The sequence below is a fragment of the Varroa destructor genome, unplaced genomic scaffold (genome assembly GCF_002443255.2).
Source record: "Varroa destructor unplaced genomic scaffold, Vdes_3.0 BEIS01000002.1, whole genome shotgun sequence".
Lineage (NCBI taxonomy): Eukaryota > Metazoa > Arthropoda > Arachnida > Mesostigmata > Varroidae > Varroa > Varroa destructor.
In genome coordinates, this window is record NW_019211455.1 from 58,621,590 (window position 1) to 58,647,144 (window position 25,555).

Consider the following 25,555-nt stretch of genomic DNA (forward strand, 5'->3'; position numbering starts at 1 on the left):
AGAGCTATCCAGCGATTAGATCCTGATTCTGTTCGTTCAGAGTTGTTGGTTATTGTGGTTTCTAAAATTTACAGGCAACTTGTTGACCCTGCATCACCTCGCATGCAACATTGTCAGTCGCCGAGAGTTTAATCTTCTTTGGGGTCGTTTTATTGAAATGTGGGATTTTTCATCTAAAGTCAAAGCTTTTTATTGGCTAAAGCCTGGATTTCAGCCGCTAAAAATCTAGTTCATCAACTGTAAAAAAGCTTGGAATAAGTGAAGGAAGACCAGGTCGTGAAATTTTATATGTCAGGAGAGTGAAATCCAGTTTTTATTGATATTTTGTCGGAAAAGATATCATCTAAAGGGAATCTAAATAGAAAGAATGGTATTTTTTCATTACGAACGTAAATTTAACACATGCGGCGTACACAGATGACTGCAGTAGCATGGTCCATATTACGTATATGCGTCAATCAGTTGCAGGGAAGCAGAACCATTGAATAAACGTTAAGACTGGCGAATATTACAGCACTGACTAAACAAAGCAAATAGACGGAACGATGCCCTTGTCTCTGCGAAACAGATGGGACAATATTCATGGACAGGCGTAGCATACGACAAGGTCATCCAGGAAGTGGTGCTTTTGGAGGGCCCAGGTCGATCTCAGAGCCAAACTGGCAACTAAAGAGTTCGCTTTTGGGCTTTCGCTAGAGAAATTATCCGACGGCATAACGGGAACGATCAACGGTAGATATTCGCTAAGCATAGGACTAACGACTTATCTCTGCGTATGAGAATCTTTCGATATGAACATACACACATATACATATAGAACATGTGGATAGGTTTGTTATTAAGATTAGCATATTGTATATTTAGATATGATGACTCTATTAGATGGCGCATGGCTGAATTGATAAGTAACCACTCTTCTGGATTTTCAGCGTCAGCAAACGAATGATCTCACTTGAAGCATGGCAATGTACATTAAGTTGACTAATACGAAACTGCAACTACATTCGTAGATGACAAATAATTATAGCTAAGAAAAAATCATGTATAGACATAAGTTATTTTTCCAGAAGAAATGATCATTCAGTTAGCATTGTATGCACGCTTTCACACAATCAAACAATTAATTCAAACAAGGAAATGCTTAGCTATATTTTTAGAGTAAGAGGCTGCCATAATCTTCAATACAGAAGCTAGATTACTTTTCGCTCGATAAAACATTATAATTATGGCATAGGGCATGGTGTGCAAAATGCTTCTTCTGAGCGAAGACAATTCCATCCCTCGCTCATAGAATCGCGCCACTATATGACAGTCAGATGGGTCGCTTTAACACCTGCTGATTAATTTGCCAAAAAAACTATAATTTCGAATGCAAATTCTTACATTCGTCTCTTGATTTCCGAAACATTCAGGCTAAACTTTATTGGCAGTTCCATGCAATAGAATCGTACGTAGCAAAAACAAATACGGAGACGCCAGTTTACGCATGTGTACATGACGGCCTTATTATCAAGTGGCATGAAATCCCTTTTAAACAAAATAAGTACGAGAAGCTGCAGTGACGAATAGCATTATTCATATATACTAATCATATTTTCCGCAAAGATACAGTATGCGTCACTTTTAGTCGCAGTCACGCTCGCTTTTTTTACATATTTATCACAAACCCTTGGTTTCGAAAAGCATAGTTAATTCTTATATGTTCTCACAATAATTATAAGCAACGCTTAACGGTACCACTGGACGTAAAACAAGAAACATTAATTTCTGTAGCCAGTTTTACCAACTCCACTAGGACGCACTTTCTCCAACTAGGGCTACAACCAGTTTGGTGTTTTGGTTCATCTCTTGATAGAGGATACATGCGTACACATTTTTCGGCTGATATCTGCGCTAGTTTCACAGCTGTGTCAGTGAACCCGGCGGAGAACAGATTTTTTTTGCTCTTAAGACTTGCACCTTCTCCATTTTCTTCTTCGACTTCTTTCCCTCATATTCTCCTGTTACTGCCGCTCGTGCGTTTTCCTTTGTACTCTTCGTTTAACGAGTATTTTTTCTTGTGCGCCTTTGTGCTTTGTGTCCCAACTCTACCACCCCCGACTACCCCTATCTACCACCCCCGTCTAACTTTTTTAACCCCCGTCCCCTTATCCCCTTCGAACCTCCTTCTGGTTCTGGTCGGTTATGTTGAGCGCATTGTGCTCACGCGTGCCCGACAGGAGACTGGGAACAGTGGGAATGTCGTCATCAGTTCATCGTTTTCGAGATTTAGCTCTTCGCCGCTGTGGCGACTCCCAGTATCGGAAGAGAATGCTCGCCGCACCGCCCCACCTTAGCCACAGCCCAACAGTAACGTAGGGGATCACAGGGTGACACGACCCTTCAGACTTGCGCTAGCAGATACAGTTAGATAAAAGATTGAAGGGGGTTGACATTCGGAGTGAAGATATTCATAGAAAGTTTACCGGTCAATCAAAGTATTCTCGTCGTGTGTTTTGTACAGCAACCTGTCGTCGTAACGCAGCGTTGAATATCGCTCAAGATGCGCCGTGTGTTATCTGCCAGGTCAACAAAAGTACAGACTTTACTGGTTTATTGCGGATCATCTCAAATTGCAAAACATTTCTATTTAAGAAAACGTTCGCTTGCGTCGAGCCGTCGAGTGTCGAATTGCGCCTTGTTGCTGTTGTTGTTAGTGCCCCTGCTGTCTCCGGCGGGACGAAGGCGTTGTCATTTGAGAGCAGAATATCTGAGCTGCAAATACATGAAAATATGAAGACGAGAGCGTTTTTGCTGGCCATACAACGCTACAAATTGGTTACCAAAGAGTGCTTTTGACCTCCTCACTCTTTCTGCGTGACCTCTATAAACCTAGATTGTATGCAGATTCGTACTATTAGGTCACGCCTGATGGGCAAACGCCATGAAACTCACAGTAGGGCAAACAGAATTTGAATAGCTTTCTTCAAGGGTTGAGAGTCAGATGTTTCCTCCTGATCGTCCAAGTAGCCTCGGATCTTGTACTGAGTATGCCAAATGTAGACGTACAATCGATTCAAACAATGTTACCAATAGACAATTGTTACAGGTAGAATGTAAATTTAAAAAAAAGAGTTTTGTTGAATTGCATTGCGCTGTTTGTATGAAAGCGAAGTGAATGCAGCTGCTGAAGACTGAAGTCTAGTCTGAAAAGCATAGTTTATTCAATGGCTAAAACGTAACAAAGGGAAATGTTGGTTTTTATTAACTATTATATTTATTATTATATAATATCAAATAAAGCTAGTTATTTATGTTATCTTGGTGGTAAGTATCAACCCTAACTGACCACTTACCCTCTGTAGAGCTTTGTTTTAACTAACAGAGTTTGACATTTAAGCTTCACTCTCTTATTTTTCATCTTCGTCATCATAAAAGGCTGACCGCACTTCTGTTGGATACGGCAGGAGCAACAGCAGCAAATGGTACTATTACTAAACACGTTCAGACAGGTAGATCTGAAAGGAATAAGCTATTACAAGTACCAGTATTGAATTTACTGGTATCAATGGATGTTGTGTCCGTATAAAATTCCGGTGCCTACGACGAGGTTTAATACCAGAAAGGTTATACAAAAAGCTATCTTGCTTTATCTTTGCCATTTAGTTTTGTTATTCCAAATGTCAGGTCTGTCCAATCTTTCTTCGTAATTATTTTCGTACTCCCGTTTGTGGACGCGATCCGAATATGCAATATGATTGCATCACAGCTACTCTGACGCACTGAGCTGTAGATTTTATTTGAGATGGCAACTGATTTCGTAAACTATTTTCGATATAGGATGAAAACTAGGTAATCCATCCATGACCTTCTTAGGGTGTAGTCGACGCACAGTGCAGAATAACGCATTGTACACCTACCTTTTTGATTCGTCGGTCGCCAGACTGTCCACTTGATGGGCTGCTGTACTCGAAACAAAATCCCTGATCCTTTCCGCCAGCAGTAGCAGCAAACCACTCGAATCTGTCGAACTGGCAAAGCTTATCCTTGTAACGTTAATTCAATGGTCGAAAGGGTATCTGTACATGGTTCTGCGTTACGGATTGCTCGTTTTTGCAGGTCCGAACATCGGGAAGCCTTTCTGAACGTCCGAGAATATAGGTATTTCTGTCTATATGAATTCTTTGGTTGTAAAGAGCCAAACCGAACGGGTTAGCAGCAAACTGCCAATTCATGCTATATATACTAGTACGCTCTAGGTCTGCTCTTCAGACACGTTCCATTCTATGCTTAGACGCACGGCACCCATTCTAATCGTTTTCAGATATCATTGCGTAGGGCAACAGGGGCGTATACAGTTTCAATATGAAAGTCGTCTAGAATAGAGCGTAGAGACTGCAGTTATGGTTCTCGAGTGGTACTCAAATGTACAAGTACTTAACGATGACGACCGTCTTTTTATCTGTTCCTGCTTTGACCAGCGTACAACCTTTTTACATAGACTTCGTAGCTCTCATAACGCATTATTACATAGAGAGTGAGCATCGCTGTAACTTCTCAAGTAGGTTTTGTCCTCAGGGCAGCTGGCCGCTACTCGTCGAAAGAACAAGGGTGTATTTTATGCCATTGCAATCTTAGGCTGGTTTAAGTGTGCTTTTATACCCACGTCTGTCTTCTGCTCTTCGCATTTTTCCGTTAGGGCTGATTTATGGGCATGCCCCATATAAGTACAAAGTAAAACATTTCAATGAGCAAAAAATGCTCTGGCGATATTTAGTAATTGCATAGAATTTATAAAAATTTGCATTTTTTGTATTGCATTCCGTTCCCGCAACTCTTTAAATACCTCTATTACGTACAAGGGATCGGAGAATACGTACTAAAGAAAATATTTTACTTGATATTATTATGCAGTCAAACATTTTAGTAAAAATAGGACACATCTTACGCGTGCATAACAGCGTTCACCTAAAAAGCTTCCTGTTTTACCCTAGGTTTTTGTCGCATATAGTGAAAACACGAAATATCAATTTTTGTCGACAACTAAGCAAAACCACAGGAACTAACAAATTCGTCGCAAATGTTCTTAATTTACTAAGTTGAGCCTGTTTTCATTTAATTTCAGCTTTGGATTTAAGATAATCTCTCTAGCCCACCCAGTTTATGCACCATTACGAAGTTGAGCTCTACAGAGCAAATATTTGGCCACATTCAGCTTATTATTTAAAACAAAAAAGATCCAGAAAAGAGACGACCTAATGACGGCCATGGGGCTTGAGTGTTTGAAATTACCAAGCACGATATGTTCGTCAGTTCAATTTGCCTCATATATGAGTTACTGTAATCGATCTTTCAATCTTAAAATAGCAATACCAACAACGTACTGAAATTTATTAGCTCACAAGATTTTGAGTGCGATCTCACCTCCGACAATAGGTCGGCACATAACAATCGGCTCTTGCAGACGCACACTAGGGCCACACTAACAAACATGCATACGCTCGCATAGTGCCACAGCACGACTCCATCCCAACGAATGACCAGGTAATAGAGGATGAGGCTTTTCCAACAAGCTCTCCATCTCCACCCGCTATGCCGGAACGATATCGCCACAATTTCAAATCTACCCAAAGTCGATTTCATCCAATGAAGTCGATCGGTCCCTTGTTGGATAGACAACAACAGCGTCAACATCAACGATTCATCCTAGAACGATCTCGCCACTCTTGTAGGTTCAAGCAACTCCCTCGAGCTTTTGCCGGCAGACTGAGATTGTGGCAGCCTGGTGCTCTTCTTGACGACGAGGACGACGGGCGGCGGCGGGCACCGCATCGATACATCAGACAAAGCTGACTGGTTTGACTACGGCGTAGATTGGGGGAGTCTAGGCTGACAAACAGATTGCGCGTCGCGCCAATTGACAACACGACGAAGACAGAGACGAAAGACAGTCAAATAACAAAATTGCGCAATGCCGGAATGGCGGAAGGCGGGGCGGATTCGCGAATTCCCGTCCGGACTCGGCATCGGGGGTGCGGCAGTGGAGCGGGAACCGTTCGAATACACAGAACGCTCTTATATGGGCGCAAATATCTCACCATCTCATTGACTATAACCCAGTGCAGCCTATTCACTCGTTGAACAAACAACAAAAAGATTGAGATACACGGACAGACAGACAAACAACACAACAAATGAGGAAAACCAAACGACTCGCTGCGCAGCAACAAGACCAAAAAAGAAGTCATAGACAACCTGGATCCTAGTCGTCGAGTTGAGGGTCTGTCTATCTGGGTTATACCGAACGCATTGAGTTGGGCAGGCGGCAACGGCGAAAGGAAACAGAGACCAGCGGCGACGCGCTAATACACTAGCAACACGATTGTCACACGACTCCGAGTTGCCACCCACAGAGATTGAAGGACGCGTAACGCTATGGCCTCGATAAAGCAGTAATGAATGTGTGAGGTCAAACGCCGGTGGACTGAGGGTAGATTTACTGAGAAATGGCCCGAAAAATACCTAGACTTATAATTTTCGAAATTAAACAAGGACTAATGGTGAAAACAAATGATTTCTTCGTAATGAAGTGTTCTCTGTCAGGGCATATATGCGAAGAGGGTTGAAATCTCTCTAGGTATAACATGGAGAAAATTCTGCTAAACTTAAACTAATCGACCTATTTCATTTTTCTTTGCCTATTAAAATTAGTGGCTGACCAGCATTATCGGCGACGAGATAAATTAATTATTAAGAGACTTAATAGTGATCAGCTCGTAATTTCTATAATTTATTCCGATTCAATACGCGGCTTAAAATACCACTGTGACACGCAGAAAGTAATGAATGTGCATGCATAATTAGCAGCACTCATTTGGCTTTGTATTCCTGCAGCGTAATTCCAAAGTTTTCGTAAATTTGTTCGACGAGATTCGTCAACGCAAGAATTTCCCCTCGAGGATACATAACGTGCAGCAGATCGAACCGCCAAAGCACTTATCCCTTAGTAGTAGTTAATCAGAAATCTTTTTTAACATACGGTGCTTTTGGTACTCGTAGGTAAAATTGGCTATTTGGAGACAATGTAAGAAACGAAGCTAATAGTCTTTCACATTAAATTCACTTATTGATTTTGCGTTCATTGCTCACGCCTCTCACAACGCCAGCATGGCTTCAAAGCTGAAAGATGAACACTTCGTCTGCATATCTCGACGTGTTGAGTCTTGACCGGGTACCACCCCTTTTAAGATTAATGATTTTCTCGCAAAGAGTGCCAGTTCCTACCAGTACAACTCATAGTGAACGTTTCTGCACCACATTTGTGAGCTGCTAGTACGTTGACATTTCCTATCTTGATATCTTAACCTTCTAACAGCGGCAGTACCGTGTCCCGCGTCAAGTAGAGACCTTGCTACTTTACTACATATGTGAGAGATTTTCAGGTAGGCAACTTAGCTGCTTACCGCGTTACCTCTCCTCAACAGGTTAGATTAAGTATGTAGTACATACCAGTACGTCCCCTTGAATTGTCCTCATCATCGACATCGTCGCAATAATGTGTGTTCTGCATTGTGCGTCCGGGTGTTGCTGAAGTGGCTGTTATTGTTCTGGAAATAACACGGTCCGAGTGGAAACGTTTGATGTCATGAACGACTAACAGCGCTCACGAAGCAACGCGTATGGACGCTGGCAGGCAGATTCATATACATTGATGCCTTAAGTTTTACAATGCGTACAGTAGAAGACCTTTTCTAGTAGCAGGGGGGGGACTGGGGTAGCACATTGCGCGCCTATACGAATGGCAACTTAACTATTGCACGTATTTCGTCAATGGTAGTGAGTTCGTTCTTTATGGGTGTTTGTTGTATTTGTCATTTCGACGATGTCGAAAGGGAAGGGTAGCCATGCGCCAGTTCTACTCAAGTACATGCCTTGAAGGTCAGAAGGATTTTATTCGGTGAGTGGACATTACAATGTTTCTCTGATGGGCAGTTATGTAAGGAAAAAGAGCGACGAAGGGTCGCAAAGATACGCCTTCGTCAACGACGATGTCTTCTTTCAGCACCATGATATCATTTTGAGCAGAATGTTTTGCTAGTCAACTTCACGCCCATGTTGTCATGTGTTGTTGAACGACTGTAGTTCATTATAGGTTATTCCAAATGGACATAAATAGACGCAAACATGAAGAATCGAATCGATGCGTGAGAGTTCACACAAAGAGCGCAACTAGAATGCGTACGCAGGGACTTGTAGTATTCATGTGCCTATTGAATTGACATCTATCAAGAAATACATTTTGAACTTTGGCTGTAAACCTAGCCTTAAAGTGCGTTTGGCTGTTCTACAGAATAGAGTACTTCAGATGTAGGAAGTTAGATAAAGATTACTCTAGAATATTTACTGACTGAAAAATATTAGGATCAATTGCTTTGTAGTAAAAAAATAACTAAAATTGCTTGTAAAAAAATTACATACATACGAGCTATTTCGTCAGAGTGAACTTGTTGTACCTGCAACAGTGAAATGCTATGATAATATATTTTTTACATCCAACGGTTATCGCTGATACAGGGACGCCGTCGTTGTAACGAGTCGGGCCCTGATGAGGTAACAAATATCCGTCTACTTATCACGCGCTGAGCCACGTTATCTACTAAAAGCCGCCATAACCAAAGACGTCCTTCAAACCCAATGGCTGCTTCATCACATTTTTGAGACTCTTTTTTAGTTGCGAGTGGTCATTGGACATCTATTATAATATACGACATCAATAAGATGACTTCGAGCACCCAGTGATGTCATGTTGACTACAATAAAACGCGTACCATTACAGTAGCCATGTATTGTATTATATGGTACAATATTGTACAATAAAAAACAGACAATGGAACAAGCTATGGGTGGCCAATCTGTTCCTCTTGAGGTGGAGCCGCAGTCTGGCCAAAGGCTATCCCAAAGGACAGCTTCGAGTAACGAGCTGCAGAACTACGAAGCACTTATCTTGAAGCATTTGGTGGCTTGTCCTCGATCGGTTAAGCGCACCCTCGCTTCGACAATCGATACATGAGAGACACTATAAACGCATCCTGTTGATTTTCGCCCATACATCTCATCGACCTTGAATATTTAAAAGAGCTTTAGTGAAGAGCAAATCCAGAACGAACACTTCCAGCATCCCACAGTCTCACAAAAGCGTCGATGCAGTACATGGTTATGTGCCATTATCGCTCATAGATCGACAGAGTGAAGATCGTGCGGTTTCCCTAGGATAACAAAGTCCAACTATCTAAGAAAGTCCAATATTCCCTCCAACAAAAGAAGCAGATTATAACTAAAATGCAACCCACATAATTTCATGCTATCTCATCAGTTTGAACTTGACCTCAATTCATTAGACACCGAACTGTCGATTCCAGGCTGCCACTATTGAGTCCCTAAGGAACCATGATGATCTTTTAAAGTCAACCAAACGGAAATTTCAAATCATATTAGCATAGGCAGCACGATTGTGAGTGTGGCTTGTTACACAGTGGTTCTTTTAGCAATGACTGATCACTTTCATAGTTCTTCCCTTATCTCCTCTCGCTCTAGGAGTGAACTCGACTGCAGTTACTCAGGCTTTTCAGACTGAACATCGATGAGCGGTAATCACGGGCTAAAATGTCTGATTAACTTAAACGTACTGCTTTTTGATAGGCCATATCTACAATACACTTACACCTCAATATTCATAGACTATATGGAATATCTGCGCATTCCTACAACACCTACCTCTGCCAGTAATAATAATCGAAGATGGGAAGCCCAAGCGCGTTGTGTTGGCTGCGGTGTGATGGCTAAACCACAAATCATGCCAGGTCGTAACAGATGTCACCATGTTACGTTCGCACACATGTGTGAAACTTATATTCGACCTAGTTGCACATGGTACAAGCACTACATGAGGGCTTGTGATGTAATAAGATTTGACCAATATGAATGTCGCTAATGAAAAAGCAGTGGGTGGCATGCTTGAAGCGCCTTAGCTATTGTTGTCCGCCGTCCACCGCGGAAGACGTACTTCATTCAAGAAGTGGCGGCGCTCTATCATTGAACGTAGCGAACGGAAAATGGATAGACTTATCTTAAATTAGTATTGCTAATGCTGGGGTGAGTTCATACCGGGCGACCCCGCAAAAGCTGCATTTCGAAGCATTTACTGCACCCAAAAAAAAGTACCCTCTCGGACAGATGAAGAATTTTCTCGAACGCAAATGCTTAAAAATTTTTAATGTAATTTCAGAACGTACTAACATTGAGTATACAATCAAAAAATGTACTTAGCGCTACCTGAGGAAATATATAAGCAAAAATGACAAAAGTAGGGCGACAAGTTAAGCATTAAGCACCGCGGAAACAAAAAGACTCGTATCGCCGCGCAAAACTAGGATCCACCGACTAGCTGAATGAGACCTCGCAACGAAGGTTTTCCCTGTGGCGTGTTACTGGTTTAACAATATTCTTTATGAAACTGGCCACACCATTTACTGAGCCTTGCAAAAACATTTATGAATCATTAATTCACTTTTTAATATCACCCTTTGAGGAAGTCCATTTTTAGCTGTAGACTTGTCTAAACATATATACGGCCTACTTTTCCCTCCGTTAACATAATGATCAAATATTTGTGTGCTGTAAAGGCGAATAATATGTGGTAAATTAGATCCAGACCATAAGGTCATACTTTTAAGACTATACAGTGGCTATTAGAGCACCAAAACTGTTTATATCAGTTATGCAGCCCTATTGTCATTTTTCTATGATGCGACGGTGCTTTGAATGAATTGATCTTATTTTGATTACTGAAGCATTTTGCGTATACCTAGCTGACTAAATGCGATTTCTTCGAAGATCTCGTAACACGTTTATGCGTCTCTCATTCTGAACTCCGGATCTGACATTCGCTGTTTCTGAAGATGACCGCTAGATGCTTTCTCTTTTTTTTCAAACCTAGGCCTGTGCCGTCTATGGTCAAAAACCCATCGAGCGACCCGTTCCGGTCGACAAGCGCGCCCACTCCGATCTTTTATCCTACTCTGCAACGCAAATCCTCCTTACTCATTATTATCAATATACATGCACGCACACATACACACGTACACGCATTGGGCGTCTGGGATGGGATAGTGGAGAAAATCTACAGGAGATCAAAAAATCTATCAGGTATCGCTCGTCAAAGAAGAGTCATTGGCTGGACCTTGTCCGCAGCGGCATGGCACCGTTTGTAGTACATTTAGCAGCGTTGCATCGCGATCGTTGCTGTGATGGCGGCGCTGGTAGCGGCGGCCAGATCCTTTTTGGCTCGGCTTACGGTAAGAAGCTTTTAAGCAATGGATATAAGCTTCATGATTCTTATGGTGACGTTGATGATGATGATAATGATGATGATGATGGTAATGATGATAGACACTGTGATGAGACTGATTTGTATTCCTCATTGGCTGGCTTCGTGTCACCCTTTGAGTACTAATCCCTCACGAATCGGGTTGCGGTGCATTCTTTGTGAGTCGCGTTTTCACCGTTGTTGGGCCCACATCGCTCAGTTAGTTTTGTCGTGTCCTTCTCCGTCATACACAACTCTCCCCGACGCGCCTACGCGAAACGAAACAGTTGTACACACACGCACACACAGAGACGACGCGAAGTTTCGAAAGCGGTACAGCACTCCTGTTTGACCGCATGGCGCTGGAGGAAGATGAATAGTACTAATACTAATAGTACTAGTAGTAAGTAGAAGTATTTATTAGATAGAGAGCCATCCATAGAGGAGACAGAGGAGATGTGGCTTTGGCTGGCCTATAGAACGGGAACGATCGCTAACGTTCTGCTGCAACAGTGAGTAGGTATTAGAGCTTTCTTGTTGGGTTAACTCGATTGATCCGTACCATGTTTCTGTTTTGCTGATCCGCTGCCGTAGGTCAACAGATGAGCCCGGAGAGAAATCGGCGAAGAAAAGGATAAAGGCCGAAAAAGAGAAAACGCCGCAATTTACCAGGGAAGGGTGAATGAGCAAACGATCGAATGGCACGGAACTGAGAGAACTTGCTGCCGCTGCCACTTATGCTTGTGTATGTATGTGCTGAATGATCGTAAGCTATTCCTGAACGAAACAGCCTGATCACTGATATCCCTGTGTTTGAACGCTACCCAGCAGATGCCACAGGGAAAGTTCCGTCGCAACTGTGATAAGAGACAAAGAAGATAAAGCTGACCTTTGGTAATAATAGTTATTCTAAAGACGATCTGCTGTGCGCAACATTGAGCAGACTGAAACAGGAAGATCGTGCTTCTATCAGTTAACTACCTATAGCTAATCACAAATGTCGCTACCAATAGTTACCTATTTCCTTCGTTGATTCATAACGAACTGCGTAGACCAAAAATATTTGACTTAAACGACTTGCACCTTACGTTCGCAAAGGCTAGCTGGACTAATACTGGTTAAATGTCAATGCCTTTGGGGTCACTCCTTAGTTGACTTATAGTAGTAGAGCTAATTTTCTCTTTGGGAATTTATTGGGCTAACATTATCAAGCATCTACTGATAACACAGCTTTATAATAACCCTGCAAATTCATTATAGAAAGTTTTGTCACTTTCGAGTAAGCGAGGTCTTTCTCTGGTCAAAGTTGTGTTGCATTTCAAAGGTCCTCTTCTGTTTCTTCGCTCCTTCTAAAGGGTTGATTAGATAGGGTTGTGGCAATTTGTCTTGCTTAAGGGTCGCTTACTAGCTTATGATCAGGATTATAATGAGTTCCAGTTTGTGCCCCTTTCAGGGTAAAGAAAGCTATTTCACCATGCCTTCTTAAGATCAATAGCAACGACTATACCACGGACGGTATGAAAATAATTGTTCGTCGTACGCGTAACGACCGCTTGCTATTCAATGCATCACACCCAGCCACTATCGTATGCAAATATTTTGCCTAAATCCTTACGATTAGGATTTGGTAGGGTTAGGCCGCACCTCAAGCTTACGTTCTGTGTTAGGCCGCTCAACTCGAATTGACTCGCTTAGACTAAAATCATCACCATTGTTATCTGTTGGACGCTAGCTGGTGTCTGCTACTATGGCCAGCTATTGTTAGTGGCTTTCAGCCGGCTACACCGGATTTTATCTGAGAACAAACGTATATAGATTATCTATGAGAAAGAACTACTGCGGAGCTTGTGTTGGTCACGTATGGTGTATATTAAGGAAAACTTTACGGAATAGAGTTTTTGAAAGTGAGCTTATTTTCAATACGATAAGTAATATATGAACGATGATTTCAAAATGCGTCAAAACGTTTTAGAACGTTTCGTAGGTAGAAAGCGGCAAGATTCGATGCCAGATAATTGAGCAGGTTTGCCGAGAATTATATGAATAAAATATTTTAATATATTTAATTGTATGGAATTATAATTTACTTGTTTAACTAAATTTCAATTAACTAAGCGTCTAAGTTAGAAATACCGGGCCTTCAGCCAAAACGATTGACGCTGAGGAATCCTTTAGTTTCTGCCAAAATAAGTACAGTATAAACATTTATGCTAGACATATTAGAGAGTCTCAAATTGTCAGATCTGCTCTCTAACATACCCGCAGCTGTTATAGTATTGCAAAGTAGGTGGTTTTAATCGCATTATTCGCCAAGCTATTTTAAAAATACAATGTATAAAAACCGCGTTTTTTTTATTCCGCCTGTATATCAATAAGATGATAATGTAATTGGATTATATTATTTTTTAGGGACCAAATGATATATTATGTACTGTACATGGTCGATGGATTGAACCTTCCTGAAATCGGTATCGCTTAAATCAAAAAAGGAGTTCCGTAACCGCAACTGTTTGTTACTAACTGATGTTCAAATAGCGATTTTTACTTTAGTAATTAGAATGAGTTTATATTTTTTGTCGCTTGTGGTGCCCGTCCTAGTAACGTCATCGAATTCAACCTCTATACTATAGTACGATCTAAGCTAAGTTGGACTCTTTGTTTAGTTCGGATCGAGGGAAACGAATCCGGCTTGTTTTAGAAACAAGCTCACGCTACGTACTACGTAGCTGTGTCTCTGAAGAATTCATGCTCTCACCAGGAGGACACGCAGCCAGTATCCTGTATTGACTGTCTGTTCTCTCTCGCTCGCGTTGTCGCCTACAGGAGCAGATCCGCCAGGGCGGTCCCGGCATTATCTGCGCAGGCGCAAATTCGGCCAATCGTATGAGACGACACGCCAAATAGGGCCCGTGGAGAAATCTCGGCGTGTTTGTCAATCACACACGCTCATACTCACAGCCAACATCACGCTGTTTTTAGCAGTCACTCAGACAGCTAACAGGTCGTTTCTTGAAACATCTTCCCAGATTTAGGCAAGGGTGTTCAATCGCTCACATCGAGGACGAGAGTGGCAAATTTCCCATATTCGGCGACCCACATTCTCTTTAGGGAGCTTTCATTGGAAGGAGGCGGAGCCACACACGCAATTCATAAAGCCTGCCGTTGTGGCGTTTGCGAGAAACACTTGACAAGAGACAGCCTTAACGGTGGCCTTGCTAAGACAACAACAGCAGCCTATTTCTCAAAGATTGTACTTGTAAGGTCGGGGCCTGATAAAGGAAAGGGGTTATCGAGAGATTTCCTTTTTTTCCTTGGCCACCTTCTCTCGGTTTACTACGGCACATGTTGCGTTTTTGGAAACATGCTCGATGAGTTTTCCCATTTTATCTGTTCCGTCTTGTGCGTAGATAACAATAACAACCTTCTCTATGTTCCTTTCTGTACTCTAAACAACCTTTCTCTGTCAAAAACCTGTCTGTCTGTCTGTTTGTGTGTCAAAATTAGAAAGCCGATTTCATATACAATATACGAGCGAAGTGGTCGCTCGACTTCAACGAATCTTCAGCAGCAAAGGAGCTCTTCTTCGCACTAGTGTGTATCGCAGACGAAGCTCAAGATAGATATCTTCGATATGTAATTCGACCAAATGGTGGAAACGGAAACAGATTAGGGGAAAATACGGTTTCGATGGCCGCAAATGTGGGGATTTCTGTATTCAGTCGGAAGTCTCGTGGTTAGGCTTTTTGTTGCTGTTCGGCGTGTTACATTGCAAGTGCTACAGAAATGGAAGGAAGACTACGGTAAGGTGGCGGAAGCGCATATCCCTGTTTACGATTGGAGAGCTGAATGCAGGCGATGCAATACTGATATTAAGCCTAGTCGTTGCTAATCGTCGGATATATTCGCTTGAAAGGGCAGCGAGTCGGACGTGAAAATCTTAAAAAAAAAAACGTTGGTCTACTAAGACCGAAAATCGTCGCGTACTATTGCAGAGAATGCGTCCAGAAAAATGTAACGTGCTGTAAAGAAATCAGTACCACTGTTTTAGAATGTAATTATATGTGAGGAAAAAGCTTGTATTGAATGTAGATATCACTCTGAACAATGGATTGCTGTGCGAAAATTGGAGGCTCATCCGCAAACCACAAGTGAAACCCTGATCAGTAAAGGCATCTTATTGTATAATTCAATATATGAACTAGATAAACAATGACATAAACCCCAAAAATAAGTACGCCTAAAAAGGGTTCCTACGGAAAGATACCCTAGTATGCACGCCAGCTTCTAGAATATTGGGGGCTTTCAAATGGAAAAAGGGACGCCTGAACATACTACGAAACATATATGTTCCCTTTTACTCAACCTTTTCCTTGAACACTTGATTGACAGTCGTGCATTTAAAACCTGCTTCTTAATTTAAATATCGAAATTGATCTCATTTGTTTCACTTGAGTCAAGCACACAAACCTGTGGGAAGGGTTTGTATTGCAAAGGTGTATGGCAAACAGGCTATGAACAGCGGGAAAGAAAGCTAAATTATCCAGACAGGTATAGCAGTGGGGAAAAACAACAAAGGATGGTTTCATCACAAATGTCGATCAGTCGAAGAAAGAGTATCCCGTTGTTGCGAGACGAAGGAAACTTTATGGGTCTAACGACCCCATCGCAAAAACAGCAAAACGTGGAATCTGCTTGTTGAAGATCAGGCGGATTGAATGGCCATATCTGTGTGGCTGGACACGCTCGACAATTTGAAACTTTATGAGATGGAGTCTCTGTTATCTAGGTTACCGACTGACGTCGTCCATAGGTTATTCTTTCCTGTCTACTAATGATTGCCAGCAGGTACAGTTAGCCGAATCTTAAGGCTCTGGTAGTATTTGCATCTATTTCCCAAAACATCAATCTTAAGAGAGAAGAAATATAAGTCACTTGTTTACAACACAGCACACAGGTTGTTGTATCGTCGGTTGGTCAGAACTTTTAACCTCAGCCTTCGTAGAGAGTTGGGCGGTTCACTCATCATCTTGCTGCAAGCAGGCGAAAATGAATAGGAAATGAAAAAATTCAATCAAATTTGTTTCATATACTCTCTATACCAACATATTACATATAAACTTATAGAGGGAAAGCAGACAGATGATTCTCCAGTAAGTTTGAGTTAGGCTGATGAGTAGACGTCCGAATTACAAGAAAATATTTGAGCTATTATTGATAGTCGCGCATTCATTAGCTACATTCAATTCTATTCATTTTAAGCTGGCCATAATCATATTTGTATCTATCGGTCCCACATTGATGTATGCTGTTAATTTTCATCCTCGAAGAGACCAATTTATAATTAGAATTAATTCATCATCTTTTCAAGTATCTCGCTACTCTTAGATCTGCTCTTTCAGGATTGGGTTGCCTTACCCTCTGTAAAGTTTTCGAAGGTATCATTGACGCTTTTGGGAGACCAAGAACGGTATTGTCATTGGAAATTGTAGGATGGACATAACTTTGGATCGTCAAACAGCTTTAGATCTGTCATGGCGCTAAGGTCCAAGTATCGAGGTTGCTTGACTTGATCTGATCGAAGGAAGTCAGAGCCCCAGCGTAGATCAACTGTTCACTCTCGTAACATCCGAACTCGCGTTGATCCCAGGCATCGTTTGTGTTTCGGCTTCTGTATGCACCATAAATTCGATGCCGGTTCTCCCGATTGGCGGTGTAGCCTTAAAAACCACAAAACATTTTATCTCCCGATAGCCGTTCCGACTACCAGTCCCGGGGCCTGCGATTTATGCGTCCGTTTTATTTTGTGATCCCCATTTGACCGCTGCAAGTTGGCGAAACGATTTAAGTATTTAATCTTCAACGGAATAATGCGTAAAGTCTCACACATTATATACGCGTACAGATACGTAATGCGACGACAATAATGAACATTTTTTTAAAACCGCGATTACTTTTCGATGAAAAGCCAAACAGTAGAATTGAGACTATAACGTCAGCAGATCTAGCAGTTATTAAACGGTTTTCTATTATAATAAATAATACTCATGCCATGTCATAAATTGGGCAACTGAGAATAGTTCCTCAAGCTCTAACTAGGTTAGTCACGTATCCAAAGTCAGCCTCCCTATAGGACCCGTTCACAGACACGAGCCATTTTGTATTGAAAAAGAGCCATTATTACTGATGCGGACAATATTGCGATTTGTCTAATACGATTATTGCATACATATTAAATACTATTTATCGTTGTCCTATGCTTGACTTTCAACAATAGCAAGCCTTTATTTACGCATGTATCGCATGTAAAGTTTGCAGGTCAGTTTCGAAATATAGCCATTTCTGCCGGATAGTAGACAAATACTCATAAATAATAACAAAAGCAGAAAATATCCGAGGTCATTTCGGGATACGACAACTGAAGAAATCGAGAGACTGAGAACGAATAAGAAAACACAGACGTACACAATATGTCCGTTAAAAGCAATCGCAATATTTATTGCCAGCTCTTACATGAGGAATACAAGCGGACAGCGGGACAAATAAAACCATTGCTGCCGCTGTGTCCAGTCGAATGAGTTCTCGTCCTGGTCCGGAAGGCACTCGCCACAAGGTGAAAGGGCTGCACTACGCTGGTGGTCTTTCAAACCTTGAGATTTCGTCGCTGAAAAGATTGCAAAAAGGTCTTAGTCATGAAACAGCAGGGTGGAGTCTCGTAGGCAGAACTGTCTGATTTATATTGTGCTGATAAAATTTCATACTCAGATGATTCTCGTTTTCCTCGCCTACATTATTTGAATAGATCAACAGTCTGAATATTAGCAACATGAGCTTGAACATGTTTTTGCCAGCCTGTTCGAGTATCTTCCTATTGGGAGTGATAATTGTTGCAAACTATCTTTCGTTTCTTCCCCATTTCTTCCTAAGAAGAATACATTTCCATATACCGACGTTCGACATTTAAAAATTCATCCACCTTCGTCATAAATCTATATACGCCTTGAGTAAATCTGGCCTTATATATAAACATTCCAAACAAATCAGTTTTTTGTCGGTTTTACGTTATTTTCTGAATACGCTTGATGCTGTCGACGACATATAGCGGAAAAATTTGAAACGAAAAATTAAGTTAAAAAGAAAATAAACGTTAAGAACTTTTGCGCAAAATGGTGCCCAAATTAATCTCTTGTCAATATTAAGTTACACGTATTTTTTAAATTTTTGTGATATCTTCAACATCTGACACGCGTCTCTGAAAAGCATCTCGACATATGTAGCACTCCAAGAATTAACACAAAAGACCGAATTTAGGCCAGTCAAGGCTGTTCGTGCAAAAGGGTCTAAGTTCATTTTAATATCTACGTGCTGCTACCTTAAAAACTGCAAGCGGATGTTTTTCAAGCTTGGCCTAAAATGCAGTTCACATTAATATATATATATGTATATATAAAAAGGGTCTATTTCTTTAATCGAAATGGTGGGTTCGATTTTTTTCGGACACATCTTGTGCTACCCTTCGTGATAACCGCGTATTAAAAACATGTGCGCAAAGATACCCGTTTTTTCAATAATTTCGCATCAACATGTCTTCATGTGTGTTGTTTTATGATATGTCGTATTGAAACACTTCGTAGAAATTGAAACACAGCTTTTGTTGCCATTTCCTTCAAACAGTAATCAATGCGCTTGAATGTCACCATAGTCGATCTTCCTGAAGGAAGTGGCCATGCTATTCCCAATTCTCATCGCTTAAACTAAGTAGAACATCTGTCAAGATACCGACAACGTATCCTGAACGTGTCGAGGCTGTGAATGTGTGTGTGTCGGCTCCTTTGAAATTTCTGTGCAATGGTTTAATGGTCTCGGCGATAAGACGGGCTTTTTCTATGGTATCATCTCAATGAACGCTAACCGAAAGCGCCCTCGTCTAAGGGCATTTTACGCTCCTGTGGTTCTGAACAGTTCCCTCGGTCGAAACTTAGAACACGAGGTTGTTGATGCAGAGTGAGACGTCGAATGAAAACAGCGCACAAGTTATAAAGCATCTTAATATCAAACGAATGTGATAACGTTGTTTAAACTAGAAAAGCAGAGGAAATTCGAAATATCTAGTTAACAAAGAACATTCGATAGGATACGAACCTTTTACCTAAATCGTTCAACCTTAATAGTGCTGCTAACAATAACTATCTAGATTTGAACCTAAATGTGTTATTTTTTGTAAGATCATGGAGAGACATGGATAAGACATCACAGAGGCCAACCCATTCCGTGGGCTTGTCACAATATTCGTGGGTCAGCAAGAGCAGAAAGAAAATGGCAAGTTACAGTTCCCGTCGGCTAACTTATCTGGCGTAGGAAATGACACACTGCTCTTGTGCATCGCGAACCACAGAACGGTTTGCAGCTGGTTTTATCAATGTGCCCTTGCCCAATGAGGCTAGAAGTGCCTCGTAACTTAAGTCTATCTGGACCTTGTTAGAGGAACCATGATATGTGCGAATTCGTCTTCATCGTATCCCTCCGGCTGACGCTGATAGCATCTGTCGAGTTTTATAACTCATCAATTACGACGACGTTTGTTTATCATATTAATTTGTTTTATTTATAAACCTTTCATTAATTAACATGTCTCTTTCTTTACAGTCCCATTTTTACAGCCGTTTTTAGTAAAATCATACTGTTATCAATAATTTTATAAATCTTGACCAGACAATCTGTGGAGTGTGTCATCCACTGCGCTCAAACCTACAACATGGGATCGTGGCAGTAAAAACGCGCTCGCCCCTGGGAATCCAAAGTAGTTTAGCTGTTGACATTTCCCATCATGAACACCACCGAAATTAGGTAGATCATTCGTGCTTACAGGATAGCTATCATCAACTGCTTCAGGAGAGCTCCGTCGGGCCGCATATAACCGCGCGCTTGTTGAGGCTCAACTTAGCGGAATCAACTGGTTCAAGTGGCTCCCCAATGGCCGAGGGCAGTAGGAGAGTCCTTGAACTGAAACGGACCGGGTTAATTTCAATCGACTCAATTTATAGCTGAAAGCTAGGGCGTACGAACCACTCAAGTCATTTCTGGATACTCACTTCGTACACAGCTTCGCAATAATTGAAATTATTAGCTGCAAACAAACGCAAACGGCGTTCACCCGTTCAATGGACGCAAATCTATTGATGGGGGCACGCTCATGCACTTCATTCCTTAGGGATAATCTTCGATTGATCATCGCTTCTGGTAGCAGCCCTAAATTCTCGCGTTAGCTTATTTTCCTTTTCTCTTCAAGTTGGTATACGGTGGCTGTTTATAAACAATAAAAACTCTCAGCTCAATAAAATCATGCTCGTGCTATCACCTTAGAGTTGACATCAGTGCTGACACATTAAATAAGGCAGCCTCAATATGTATTACATCGACACTGAAATAATGTTGGCGTGTAAGACGCTATATATGCTTTGTACCACACTTTGGCTGTAACCATCATATGTATGTATAAAGAAAACCAAACGCTGAAAGCCATTTACTGGAAGCATTTACGTGATATAATTGGGCTAGAGATTTTCCAGGAAAGTTGTTTTAAAGGACAAATTTAATTAGCTTGCAAACACTTTATCTAGGTTTTCTTGAGAACTTTTGACTGTGTTCTCGATGTATTTTGAGAGAACTGATATCCTAAAAATGCAGAAATGTTCATGATTTTTAGGATGGATATAAAGTATGCACGTTCACCAATAATGTACCTTTCGGGAAAAGAGAACAACTTCAATCATACCACTTTTGCTGACCAGGTAGAACACCGTGTCGTTCTTTTGATCTCGCCCCTCTGCCAAGCCCGAACTAGTGTGAATTGAAATATATCATACTTCGTGAGTTCGTAAACGTTGTTATCTGCGCTAACCGGTGTTCAAAGGTATACACATAGACGTTAACGTGTCGATTTCAGGAAAAATATAGATATTTTTGTTTTTTCTTATCGTCTTGTGACTGTGGCTGCCCCGCCGAGTCTCCGTCCCTGTTAGCTAATCTTTTGTGTAAATTCGTCGTAACACGGCTACACTTGGATCTCTGTTGAAATCTCTGATACGGCCGAAGCATGGCGCAGGGCTTGAATGATCCTACAGAAAAAATCGGTGCGATCATTGAACAGATTTGCAACTAGCATTTTGTGCGTATTTCACTTCGGCAGTTCATGCTGGGGGAATTTTAGGTTTAAATCAGACTTGAATCGACCAAAAGCATAAATCTATCACTGACATTAAGTTTTTCAAAGTAATATTTACTCAAGACTAGGTCATTTCACACCTCCTTTTTGTAAACCATTTGCTGGCACGCATGCTAGTAAATGATTCATTTAAATCCATAAGTATGCTGGAGAGCAACTCGAGTCAGAGACGATGGCGATAACCTTATCATAGGTAAGTCTAACCACTTATTGATGTTTTATTTAGACAGCTCAACGTAGGTCTCCTAGAGGTTACCAATGAATTTACTCTTTGGTTGACAATGGTATTTCATTCCTATAGTTGGCATACACTGTATCGAAGACACGATCGACAAAAGCACTCACACACATTAGCATTACAAATGTCCCAGGAAACCGTCCTGCATTAGAATGTTTCGAAGTGCTTGTACAATGCTCCTCAACTGACTTCTTGAATCTGTCTCAGCAGAGCAATTCCCATGACCAACAAGGAAACACTGTGATAATTCACTCTGAACAAGCCTGTGCGATTCGGCATACACGATACGGCGACTCCATAGGATTCGTTTTCACACAACGCCGATAAGAAGTTTATGAGGTTAGTGACTACAATTGAGAAGGAACAGTTATGGCGGTCAAAAATACTTCATCTCGTTACCAGTTCACAAATTTCAGGCAAGAATAACCCATGTCCGATTTTAAATAACAGTGCATATAATAGCTGAATTATCGACGCCATCGATGGGACTTGCTTCAACATCTTGAAATGTCCCGTTAGATACTTTAGTGTATTCATGAAGCCTTACGTGAATTCGGATAAATTTCACAGTGTTATGCAAGCGCCTACAAACAGGTTTCGAACTGAAATCTGAGAGACGATTTATACCTACTTGAGTGTGCCAAGACTTGAGAAATTAATTTATTCGTTACAGCACATTCCGTTAAAAAGATCTAGTAGCACTTTTCGGCAAATGAACACATATATTTATACAAATTAGTTGCTCGTTTCTTAATAAAAAAAAAAAACATGTAGACAATGTTTTAAAGCATGTCCTATACTTGTCTATGAATGTTTTCTGCAAAACTATACAGCACAAAAATACGCGATAGCTTTGTAGCCTTAATGACGGGACAGGTCACTGAGCCTTACTTGGTAGCTAAAGGATATCGATGAGCAACTTTATATTATAATATATATCACTGACCTTAGCTGATAAGTATGTTCATATCTAACCTGCCCTTAATTGTTGGGTCCGTACTTAATTCAGAGGGATATCGGTCGACTGACGCAGTCCGGATGATACCATCTCAATCAATTCAGGATGAATTTCGAACATATCATTCACAAACTCAAACTGAATAAAAGACTGTTTTTGTCTGGTCTTTAATGCCTTCCGCCGATCTCATAACCGGCGCGCAGTTCCGCATTGAGAAAACGACGAAAACGACTACCCACTACAACGAAATCCACTGACACGTAGATCCGACCGTTTGGCTCCACTTTTTGGTTGTAGCTTTAAGGGCGATCTAAAGTAAGCTAATTTAACCTATCCAGATAGCCAACCAGGAAAAACAGCAGCCCAACTTTCAGCATCATCATCATCACCATCATCATCATTGCGACCAGAGCTGCCATAATGATTGCTACTGGTGAAATGAAATAGACAAACAACCGTTAAAGGCACAATCATATCACCTTTAATCTCCTTCTGTCCAAAGCCTTTTGGCTGCAGAACTATCCATTAAAACTGTAAACCAAGCTAAACCCATAAAGAAGTGGTATCCCAATTTGCTCAAATAAACAGTCTACTTACCTGTCTGCCTGCCTAGGAGCTGAGTTCGTGCTGACGCGGAGCTAATTCGACCTCACGAGAGAGTTCACGAAGTCTATGAGCTTCTCCGAAAGCCCTTCCGGCACTCGAACATCCGTTGAAACGACCGCCCTCTACAGTGCAGAGCGCTTCGTTATATAACCTCGGCATCGCATCTGTGTTAATGTACATACGCACATTCATTCCTTCTTTGAGAAATAGACGTCCGTAAGCAACTTGGCTTACATCCAGTTATAGCTCATATTCGTTAGCCAACAAGCTTTAAATGGGCGCAGAGTGTATTTGAAGCTGGTAAAGTTGTTTTTGTACTCTAATTTGCATCAAACGAAGATGGCTGGCGGCACGGCTGCCTGCTGCTCAAATGAATATTCAGTTAAGCTTGATCTAGTTTCTGACCCGGCATCCTATGTTATATTGATACCGTGCTGCCTTCCGGAAATGTGACGTTAGCTGTAATAAAGTATTATTTACTTAGATTTTAGTTATTTCGGCGATACAGGAAGGTATCTGTGTACAGTTAGTGATAGGTTCCTTTACCTATCGATCAAAACAACTTCTGAAGTATAATGGCACAAAATAGGAGCCTTTGTTTCATGACCTTACTTGAGATAAAATATGTCTGAAGATAGGATTTTACAAATTTTTATCATGTAGTAATCTTCAAGTAATTTTCACGCTTGTATGGGACTGAAGTAGCAGATCTAGCGGAATATGTCATTGCAAAATGCTTGTATTTCAATGGGCACAACCAAATGATACAGTCATCGCACAAATATAAATAATAAAATGATTATCACAGTTCGCCAGAAGATATAAACTTAGATTTCTTATTCGATTTACACTCTACAGATAGATTTGTCTGGGTACATTAAGCGTTGCACTCCATTCTTTCTTTTTGTATCTTACGAACTCAACGTATAGCTTCAGAATGACCTCAGATCTTAGATAGAGCGCAGACAGTGAATCGTCGTATAATACATATCTCACATGCAACTGGACACCGAAATGCAGAAGGTCGTCTGCTTACGCAGTGTTCCTTGCATGTCTGTCTCCTTTAGTTTCCTGAGATGAAAGCGTGCGCGCTTCTGTTCATTATCTTCGCTTGTAACTGCCTGACCATTCCCAGAACGATCTCAGTTCTCTCCCTGACTGGCAAAAATCATTCGAGCCACATTACGCATGTTTCACAACGAACAACGATGAGCAAATGTGCGGCGCTGAAGTTCAGCGCACATGCGTCGATTATGAATTTATCTTTCAAGTTGCGGCGAAACTCGTATAAAGATAATTCAATTGTCCTCACCCGCTTCAATGGTCCACTGTTCAGAACACATTACGCAACACAATGACAACAAAAAACGAGTGGGAGCATCGTTTTTCCTGGCCTCGAGGCGGTACAGGCCCTGCTTTCACCGAACAAACATTGATGGCGGCCAGTAGCGATTCAAAACGGCGGCTGAAATTGACAAGCAGTGATTTGATTTCGTTTTCAAGGTTTATTCAGATCTGTTGATTCCTGTTACTGTTATCTTTTGATGAAAGCAAATGCCAAAGATGTTTATAGTCGACGGCTGTTACTGCCCAAATATATCAGCGACAATACCGCTGCTCCTAGCAGTAGTGTATGGATGAATTACTGCAGACGATACTTGTCGACATGACAATGAGGTTCGTTCATTTGACGTTAACCGATTATCGGCTTATGGTTGACGTGTTAATTCTGTCCCCGAGTTGTTGTTAACGTGACCTGGCCCGGCCGGATCAATTCACATGCATTGATGGGTGCCAGCCGAAGCCCGACCTAAACTTGGGCGGAAATTTCAGTGCGGTATTAATCGTTGATTCGAAACAGCTACAGCACCAGTTTAGGGTCTGTCCAATCGTACGACTAAGCTCGAGACAACAGCTTAGATAGAAAACGTCATGTTTCTGACGTTGTCATAGAGTTAATTGCGAACTGACTAACAATTGGAAAGACAAAAATGCTTTTTTAGGTCTGAATTACTATTATGACATTGCTAATAACATAACAGGTAGATACCGTCATCTGTTGAGTTACTCACTTTCTAGTAAGCTCGAATACCGTTTTTATGCGCATATGTTACCACAACCGCAATTTCTAGCTGCATTTACTTGAACTTATAAAACCCTAACTTCCAACTGTCTCCCACCTGTCTA

At 41.3% G+C, this 25,555-nt stretch overlaps 2 long non-coding RNA genes across 5 annotated transcripts; both read right to left on the reverse strand.

Annotated features, from left to right (window-relative positions):
- Positions 1 to 276: 276 nt before the first annotated feature.
- LOC147758066 (uncharacterized) lies at positions 277 to 9,849 on the reverse strand. 2 transcript variants are annotated; one of them, XR_015320907.1, is made up of 4 exons: positions 9,754 to 9,849; positions 3,900 to 4,010; positions 3,336 to 3,497; positions 277 to 3,185 (listed from the first exon to the last, which is right to left on the reverse strand). It is a non-coding gene; the product is annotated as an uncharacterized LOC147758066 (long non-coding RNA). The 2 variants fall into 2 exon arrangements; XR_015320906.1 differs by having other exon boundaries at positions 277 to 2,754; positions 9,754 to 9,843.
- A 6,460-nt stretch (positions 9,850 to 16,309) lies between these two features.
- LOC111244722 (uncharacterized) lies at positions 16,310 to 24,907 on the reverse strand. 3 transcript variants are annotated; one of them, XR_002671029.2, is made up of 5 exons: positions 24,405 to 24,907; positions 23,360 to 23,827; positions 17,855 to 18,005; positions 16,760 to 17,165; positions 16,310 to 16,374 (listed from the first exon to the last, which is right to left on the reverse strand). It is a non-coding gene; the product is annotated as an uncharacterized LOC111244722 (long non-coding RNA). The 3 variants fall into 3 exon arrangements; XR_002671030.2 differs by having other exon boundaries at positions 24,365 to 24,907; XR_015321092.1 differs by lacking the exons at positions 16,310 to 16,374; positions 16,760 to 17,165; positions 17,855 to 18,005 and adding exons at positions 19,994 to 20,344; positions 21,117 to 21,459 and having other exon boundaries at positions 24,365 to 24,907.
- Between the last annotated feature and the right edge of the window lie 648 nt (positions 24,908 to 25,555).